Here is an 8,986-nt window from a genome sequence, read left to right as displayed (position 1 = left end):
CTGGCTGACAGGCACTGAGTTTCGGTCACAGAGTCCCTACAAGTGTCTGGCTCTGGTAATCCCCTCGGCCTCTTTCCTTACAGTTTCCTTCAAAGGGCTGTCTTTTCTCACAAGAGTAAATGGAAAATGCATATTATGACGTTTTCAATCAAATGCACAATTAACATATCTAGGAGGTGAGTGGATTTGGGGGGACAATGAAAACACAAGTGACAAATAGTAAAGGGCCAAAACACAAATGCACGCGAGACTATGACAAGTTGTGAACGCGTGGAAGAGTGAGGTCAGTTTCAAAATGCTCCATGTAGTCTGTACAGCGGGGGGGGGGGGGGGGAACATGTCCAATGGAAATTTTGGTAAAACACTTCAAAGGGTCTAAATCCTTTCCTCATGCTAGAACAGGCTGAGTATGGTGGCTAGAAAATCCAAGGGGCAGGGTAATTTATCACCTCTTCAGTGCAAATGTGAACAAAATATGGCAACCCTCAAATTCCCTAGCCCTTTGCTGCTGCTGCTGCTGCTGCCGTTAGCTGTTGTTGTTGTTGCTGTTGTTGTTGCCCTTGGCATCCTTCTTTCTGTTTGGACAAAGTCCTCCATGAAGATGCCAAATGATGAACAGCTCACATCACTTTACCCCGTGAAATGCATCCCTCATGCTAATCAGTCCTGCACACATCACTGTGTGCTGCTGGGCTTCTCTCTTTGGTCAGCTGCTTATCCCTCCCAGGTCATGTCACAGCAAAGTGTTTCCTTTTGTCTCTTCTAAGGGACAAGGATTGCCTGCAGTTGGCTGGGGATGGAAGACTTAAAACCTATGGTGAATTTTATTGTTGTTGTAATGGTTTTTTACCATAATGAAATTTAAAGCATTACCAGGGGGGGAAAAAAACATGCCCTGTAGTTGGGTGCTACTTATATTTCAAAACACGTTAGCGTGAAGCTACAGGCAGATCTAATAATAGAAATGCACTTACCTAAAGATGCATTGATTTTATATTAGGTCATGTTGAGAATTTACAAAGAACATCTAGTGTACAAAACAGAAATCCTCTTGAGAATAGCATTGATTGCAAGAAGGTAATATTAGAAAAATAGAAACCCTTTCCTCCCAGAATGGTCCACATTCATATAATGGATTTCGCACACTGAATAGTTTAGAAAAGGTCATCTTTCAGATAAATGATAAATTTGATAAATTTCAGTAGATTTAATCATCCCTGGAGATTTTATCAAAACAATAGAATAAGAAATGGATACATGAAAAAAAAATCTATGGTACCTATGTAATTTGTTTATCAGAACCAGAATCAGTTTATTCAAGCTTGTAAAAGTATAAATTATCTATTGGTTCAGGAAAGTACCTTACAAAATAAATCCTGATCCTTATAGGACACACTATAATCATTTCATAGCTTAAAGACGAACAGGGAAATGTCATACTTGGTATAAGATGGGATATAACAGAGAAGTAAGACATCTGTGTGTATTCTAGAGATCTGACCTAAGAGATAAGTAAATGGATTATTTTTATAATTCTTACATTATCATATGCTTGGAATTAGCTTCCAATTCAACATCCAACTGTTCTGCATGTATAGGTTTGTGTGTTTACATAGGAAGGCAAACCATGTTGATGTGTGTTTCTTTTTTCAGGGTAGTGTGTTTCAAGGTAGTGTTGTAGTGTGTTTCTGTATTTTCATCATTTGGGTTTATATTATATATTCGTATCATTATCTTTAATTCTTTAATTTTTATTATATGTTTAATGGATTTCATTTTGAAATATTAGGGTACAGCTTTAGTTTTTGTGAAACCCAATTATTTTTGAGTTTTTCTTTATCTTTAAAGAACTTCTAGTTCAGGCTGGAGAGATGGCTCAGCGGTTAAGACCAATATCGGCTCTTTTAGAGGTCCTGAATTCAATTCCCAGCAAACACATGGTGTCTCGATACCATCTGCATTGGGATTAGATACCCTCTTCTGGTGTGTCTGAAAAGAGCTACAGTATACTCATGTACATTAAATAAATAGATAAATAATCAATCAATAAATAAATCTTTTAAAAAAGAAGTTCTGATTCTCTTTGCTTCCATTCTCCTATATTAAACTGAATCATTAATCCACACATGTGATACATTTCAAAGTACCTACAAGAAATAGAAATTTCTAGGTCAAAAAGTAATGGAATTTTGAGGACACAGCAACACTAGCTATTGTGACTTGATGTCACACAGTATGTAAACACAATGGATTATACTGTATCACACAAATATGCAAAAATAATATACATTGTTTAGGTTTTGATAATTAGTATTAAGTTCAAAACATCATTCTAATTTTTCATTTTTATGTAAAACAAGCTTCCATGTTCTTTAGGTAAACTTTAATGTCTGTCTTTCCTGCTCTGCGGCTCTAGGGCGCCCTCTGTCGTTGCCATGTGATTGTTATAAGGGTCTTTCCTGGGTCTCTTTGCAGCCTATTCCTATTTTTACAGAGATCAAGGAAGGTAAACCTGAGGATATGAACCAAATACGAGTTTCAGACTTAGTTTTTAATTGCTGTAATGCTAATAATGTGTCGTATTTTTAGATGCTTTTAAAATAAAGAAACAAGCAATTGATACGAAAATACAGAGAGGAGACATTCAAGAACATACATGACCCATAATAATACAGCTCACACAGCTATTGTACGTCAGGAAAACTTGCCACTTTCTGAGTCTGGAGAGCAATTGTTCTGAGCCTGGCATCATTGGCTTGTCCATCATGGATCTTATCTCCAGAATTCCTTCCTAATCCAAAGCTTTGCCCTAGAAGGAAGCCGTTGGCTTTAGGATGCAGTCTCCCAGTCCTCATGCAGCATCCTGCATAAGAGGTCCAAGGAGCTCCTGCCTCCTGTGCTGCTCTGGGAAAACCATACCTGTGATTCTACTCTCTCTGTATTTTTGCCAACACTCAGACAATGACACACAGAGGCAGAGTTTGGAGTTAAAATCTGGTCAGGTCAACTGCCTAATAGGAGATACATGAAAGCATTTCATTGGAAAATTCCAGAAGTCAAAGTCCCTCAGAAGAAAGAGTAAGCAGTGGGAGAAGGTCTCCCTTGCCTCAGGAACCTGGAACATGAACTTCAAAAAAACTATTATAAACATGTGTGGGAACTTACCAAATACTGGGTACAACATGAAGAAGAGAGGAATCTCATCAGAGAAACAAGGAAGCCAGAGAGAGAGAGAGAGAGAGAGAGAGAGAGAGAGAGAGAGAGAGAGAGAGAGGTTGGGAGAAAGACATGTAAAGAGAGAAGATGGGAGAGTGGGAGGAGAAAATTAAAATTATAAAATTATCAAAAATTAAACAGCTTTGAATGAAGTAGAAAAGATGAAGATATGCATTTACTGTCAAATGGCTCAAATTTACAGTTTTACAAGACAAAATGAGCTATGAGGGCTAATGGCATTAAAATTTGCATGTTATGAAGGCATTTAATACCACCAGACTGCATACTTTAAAATAGTTAATATGGCAAATACTATGCCTGTAATTTACCACCATTAAAACAATAACTTAAAAGATGAAAACAGAATCCAATAAGGTATCTAGGAGTAAATACTAGAGTGTTTGAAATGAGATTGTTATCAGATTGAAAATGGTAAGAGATGGTTTAATGAAGATGCAGTATATTCATATGTTCTATAATAGAAACAGCAATAAGGAAAATTGTCATCTCCATTCAATACACCCAGTCCCAATGTACAGCTCAGCCCACACACAATTCCTCACACAGCTAGCAGATCCCCTAGGAAATACCAGCGCAAACCATCATCTCTGTGCTCAGAAAATGACCTTGAGTCTTCCCTCTTAAGGCTGAAGAGGATTGGAAACCTTCCTTAGAGAAGAGTAAAAGTATGGTCCAATGCTTTGAAAACACTGTAGCAGTATCAAGTCAATTTTTATTACTTAGAGTTCACCTGGGTAAATCCTCCATCAGCTCCCTACGTGTATTCTTCATACCTTCATAAGGAACTGGAGCATGGCAGACCCTGGAGAAGGTCCCTGCTAGAGATATAAAGCCGATGAGACACAATCATAGCCTTACACAGAAGTTAAAATCTAGGTAACGTGCTTTGGTGTACATGTATATGTAAAAAAAAAAAAAAAAAATAGACTAAGTGCCATGCTGGGCATGGTGCCTCTCATGTTCAACCCCTGAAGTCCAGGGAAAGTAGGACTGCAAATCAAGGCTGGCCTGACCTCAGGGAGCTCTGAGCCAGTAAGAGCAATTTAGTAAGTCCTGTTTCAAGGTTTGAATGGAGGAGCGCTGCATGCGTGGACTGTGCTGTTCCAAGAATCCAAACCCGTGGAACATATCCCTGTAAGCTGTTGGTAGAGAGGCCTTTGAGACTCCCAGTATATTACAGGTGATTGCCTGTGTGGTTGATTGCGCACCAGAACAAACATTTAAGGCGCTATTGGTGAGGATACTGCGTAGTTAGGTTGCAAGACATTGGGAACTCAATCTGGATCTGAGCTGAAAGTTTCCTCTATGATAACTAGCTTTCATAGGCCCCAAAGATGCTACTCAAACTGTTGGGAGAGGCCTACCCAACAGCTGTGAACGTCAGGAGCTCTATGTGAATCTCAGTGGCCTCTATGCCCACTGGTGAGATATCGGCATTACTAGATTTGAGGTAACAGGCTGCTATGGTTAGATTTGAAGGCTGCTGCTCCACAGAGGAGAACTCATGTAGACTCTGAAAATCTCATCAAGAACTAGTATCTGAGGAGCTCAGGACCCTAGGAGAGAACTACTGCTGCTTTGATAAATGGGCATAGTGACAGACTACCTTCTTAATACTTACCTTTCTAAAGATCTTTATTAAGTTATTTAATTTCTTTACATTCTAAAAACTGTTCCCCTTCCTGGTTGCCCCTCCCCCAAGCTCTTCACCCCATTTCCCCTCCTCCACCTCCAAGACGCTGCTCCTCCACCTGCCCACCCTCCCCCACCTCCCCCTCACCAGCATCCCTCTTCTCTGGAGCATCCATTTGTTTCTATAAGTGCATCCTCTTCCCCTGAGGTCATACAAGGCAGTCCTCTGCTACATATGTGGCAAGGGCCATAATCCAGACGATGTATGCTCTCTGGGTTTTGGCATAGTCTCTGGGAGCACAGAGGGTTAAGTTGTCATGATTGGTATTCCTATGGGGTTGCAATCCCCTTCAGCTCCTTCAGTCCTTCCTCTAACTCTTCTTTCTTGGTCCTCAACCTAAACCAATGGTTGCCTGTAAGTATCTGTGTTTGTCTCTGTCAGTTGCCGGTAGTGCCTCTCAGAGGACAGTCATGCCATGCTCCTGTTTGCACCCACATTATGGTATCAGTAATAGTGTCAGGATTTGGTATGCACTCATGGAATGGATCCTAAATTGGTCCAGTTACTGGATGGCCTTTCTTTCAGTCTCTGCTCCATTTTTGTTTCTGAATTTCCTTTAGACAGGAACAATTCTGGTTAAAATTTTTGAATATGGGTGGGTGGCTCCCTGCCTCATCTGGGGGCCATATCTATCTACTGGAGTTGGTGTCTTCCAGTTCTACCTCTCCACTGTTGAGTATTTCAGCTAATGTCATCTACATTGAGTCGGGGTAGCCACTCACATCCCAGGTCTCTGGAGCTTTCTAGAGGTTCCCTCTGCCCCTCCCACCCCCCAAACCTGCACTGCTGCATATTTTAATTCATTCTGACCCTCTGGGCATCCTTCCTGTCTCTCCCCATACCTAATCCTGCCCCTCCTTTTCTCTTTGCCCCTCCTCCCACCCAGTTTCCCCCCTCCATCTGCCTCCCATGGTTATTTTATTTCCCTTCTAAGTGGGTTTCATGTATCCACGCTTGGGTGTTCCTTCCTATGGTTGTATCATGGGAATTATGAACTTTTTGGCTAATATCCACTTCTCAATGAGTACATACCATGAATGTACTTTTGGGTCTGGTTACCTCATTTAGGATGATATTTTCTAGTTCCATCCAGTTACCTTCAAACTTCATGATGCCCTCAATTTTAAGAACTGAACTGGTATTCCATATTGTAAATGAACCACATTTTCTGTATCCATTCTTTGATTGAGGGACATCTGTATTGTTTTTAGCTTCTGGCTATTACAAATAAGACTGCTATGAACATAGTGGAGCACATATCCTTGTGGTATGGTGGAGCACCTTTTGGGTATATTTTGGCCCAAAACAGGTATAGCTGGGTCTTCATTCACTAAAGCTGACCTTAGCCTTCCTCAACTTCTATTTGTAGTAGGCAGCAATTAATGCAGAGACTCCCACAACTGAGCAATGTATGAAAATAAGTGACTGGGATTTACAGTCCTAATGAAGCATTTATAGCAAGTTACCTCCATCCAATGCTTAGGGAACATTGCTGAAGAGAAGAGAAAAAGAATAATTACAGAGCCAGGAGTTAGAAAGGAGTGCTGCTTCCACACATGACAGCATTGTACTCATGAGCTCCCAGACGCTGTAATTACCTGGACCAGATCTGTGCAAGTCTGGCTCCATCATCATACATAGTGGAGGGGCTCACAAGGTGCTATCTCTTACTGAGAATCTAACAGGGGTGGGAATAAAAGAATCAAGGTAGGAAGGTTATCACAACAGGAGAGGTGGTGAGAGAAATTGCAAAGAATGGCTAAAATTCAATATATAAGTATATGAAATTGTTAAAGAATAAAATGCTTTAAAATTAATAACCCACATGTTCTGCCTCCTCTTTAGAAAACAAAGTCTACTTCTCCAAAGGTACTTCCAACAATAGTAAGCTGGTGATAGGCCCATATGGTGCATGGGATATTTGGGGACCATTACTTAATTAGAAATTCTCCCAAGCCTTGGCTAAATTACACTGAATAAAATCATTTTGTATTTCATCCCTATAGAAACTCATCTCTTTGAAAACGTTTTGTGTATTCAGGCATGCTTCATTTCAAAATTGCTTTTCCTGGTAATGGTTTTGTTAATTAAGGAAGCAAATTTTACCTAAGTTGCCTCATTTGTATGAACTAATACTTCATCAGTTTGCTTCCACCAGAACAGTTCATTTATTACAAAACGTTCTCTCCAGAGAATCAGAGCGTCTCAGAAAAAGTTTGTTAATCTAAAATATTTAAATGCTAGATTGCAAAAGATTTTGTTGCACAAGTAGATACCTATTATAAGTGTAATTATAATTATAAGTGTAATTATACACTGTTAAAGTACACAGAAACATTTGCCATGTGCTAAGTGATGTTGAATTACTAATAAAACTTAGTGTTTGCATACTAATTATAAGTGATTGTAATACTTTTTATGAATATTGATTATTAAGGATGTTTTGAGACAAATTAATGTCCCTACATCAAAAATATCATCGATGAAAGGCATTAACATATTTGTATAAAAATTATGAGTGACATAAATCTCTAGGAGATAGGATGTGTTCATCAGATTTCTTTTCAAAGAACAGAAATAAAGTGACTATTTGTGATCCCAGCTTCTGGTGAACAGCAAAAGTAAATGAGATTTGAGCATGTTGGTAAGTAACTTCCACAGCCCACTATTAGAAGGCACCTAAGTGGGTATGTATCTTCCAATGTGGCACTAGCACAAGGACAGTGTCTCCATGGAGAGGAGAAGAAACATGAAGGTCAAAGTCACGGGGAGCTTTTCTTGGTGACTTATCAAAGACTATCAACATGATAGACGGTTTTGTTGAATGAACTGAAACCTAATTGGGAAACTAATAAATGGTCCTGACTCAGCTGTGAAAATGATGTCACTGGAACATGACATTAATGCTACAATCATGAACCCTCAGCTTCAGTTGTCACCTGAACAAGACTGAGCCCCTCAGCCTTCCACTAAGTATGGGAGATGGCTTTATGAGGCCCAATTCTACCTGTGAAGCTATGGGCCAGTATCAGACACATTCACGCATACAGGAATCAGATAAAAAGCCCAAAACAAAAGCCAAAATATGTTTTTGATTTCTCTCAAGAACTTCATTTTCTGTATAAAATATTACACACTTACAAAAGTTCTGTAACCCATACACTTTAGGGTATACTTCGTTTTCTCTGTAAAATATTATATTATTATAAAAATTTTGAAAATCACATCCTTTACGGTTCTGAACTAACTCTATTCAAGAATTCTATATACACTTAGAAAGGAAAGAATAGCTTATGATTATTAGCTCAGGATGATCATTTCTAGATCCATTCACTTACCCAGAAATTTCATGACTGTCTTTTTTTTTAATTACTGAAAAATAATTTATTGTGTAAAAATACCATTCCATATTTTCCTTATACATTCATCCTTTGATGGACAGGTAGTCTTCTTTCCAATTTCAGGCTACTATTACTTGAAAAGGAATGAACATAGTTGTGCAAGTATCTCTGGAGTCGGATGGAAGAGTCCTTTGGATACATCCCTAAGAGTGTGTGATAGCTGGCTCTCGAGGTAGATTGAATCCCACATTTCTGAGGAACCGCCATATTGATTTCCATAGTGAATGTACAAGCTTGCACTTCTACCAGCAACGGGGGAGTATTTCCCTTCTTCCACATCCTCCCTCAAATAAGCTGTCCTGTGTTTCATTGATCTTGAGCCTTCTGGCTGGTATAAGATGAAATCTCAAAGTTGTTTTGGATTTGCATTTCCGTGATAGCTAAGGATGCTGAACATTTCTTCAAGTGTTTGTGGCCATTTAAGTTTCCTCTTTTGAGATATCTCTCAATAGATTTGTACATCAATTTATAATTGGGTTAATTGTTTCCTTGATTCAAATATATATATATATATATATATATATATATATATATACACAACATATATATGTATATATGTATATGTGTATATGTGTATATGTGTATATGTGTATATGTGTATATGTGTATATGTGTATATGTGTATATGTGTATATGTGTATATGTGTATATGTGT

Source organism: Mus caroli, chromosome 16 (assembly GCF_900094665.2).
Source record: "Mus caroli chromosome 16, CAROLI_EIJ_v1.1, whole genome shotgun sequence".
Classification (NCBI taxonomy): domain Eukaryota; kingdom Metazoa; phylum Chordata; class Mammalia; order Rodentia; family Muridae; genus Mus; species Mus caroli.
The sequence above is the reverse complement of the archived record's forward strand: the minus strand, read 5'-3'. Positions refer to the sequence as shown.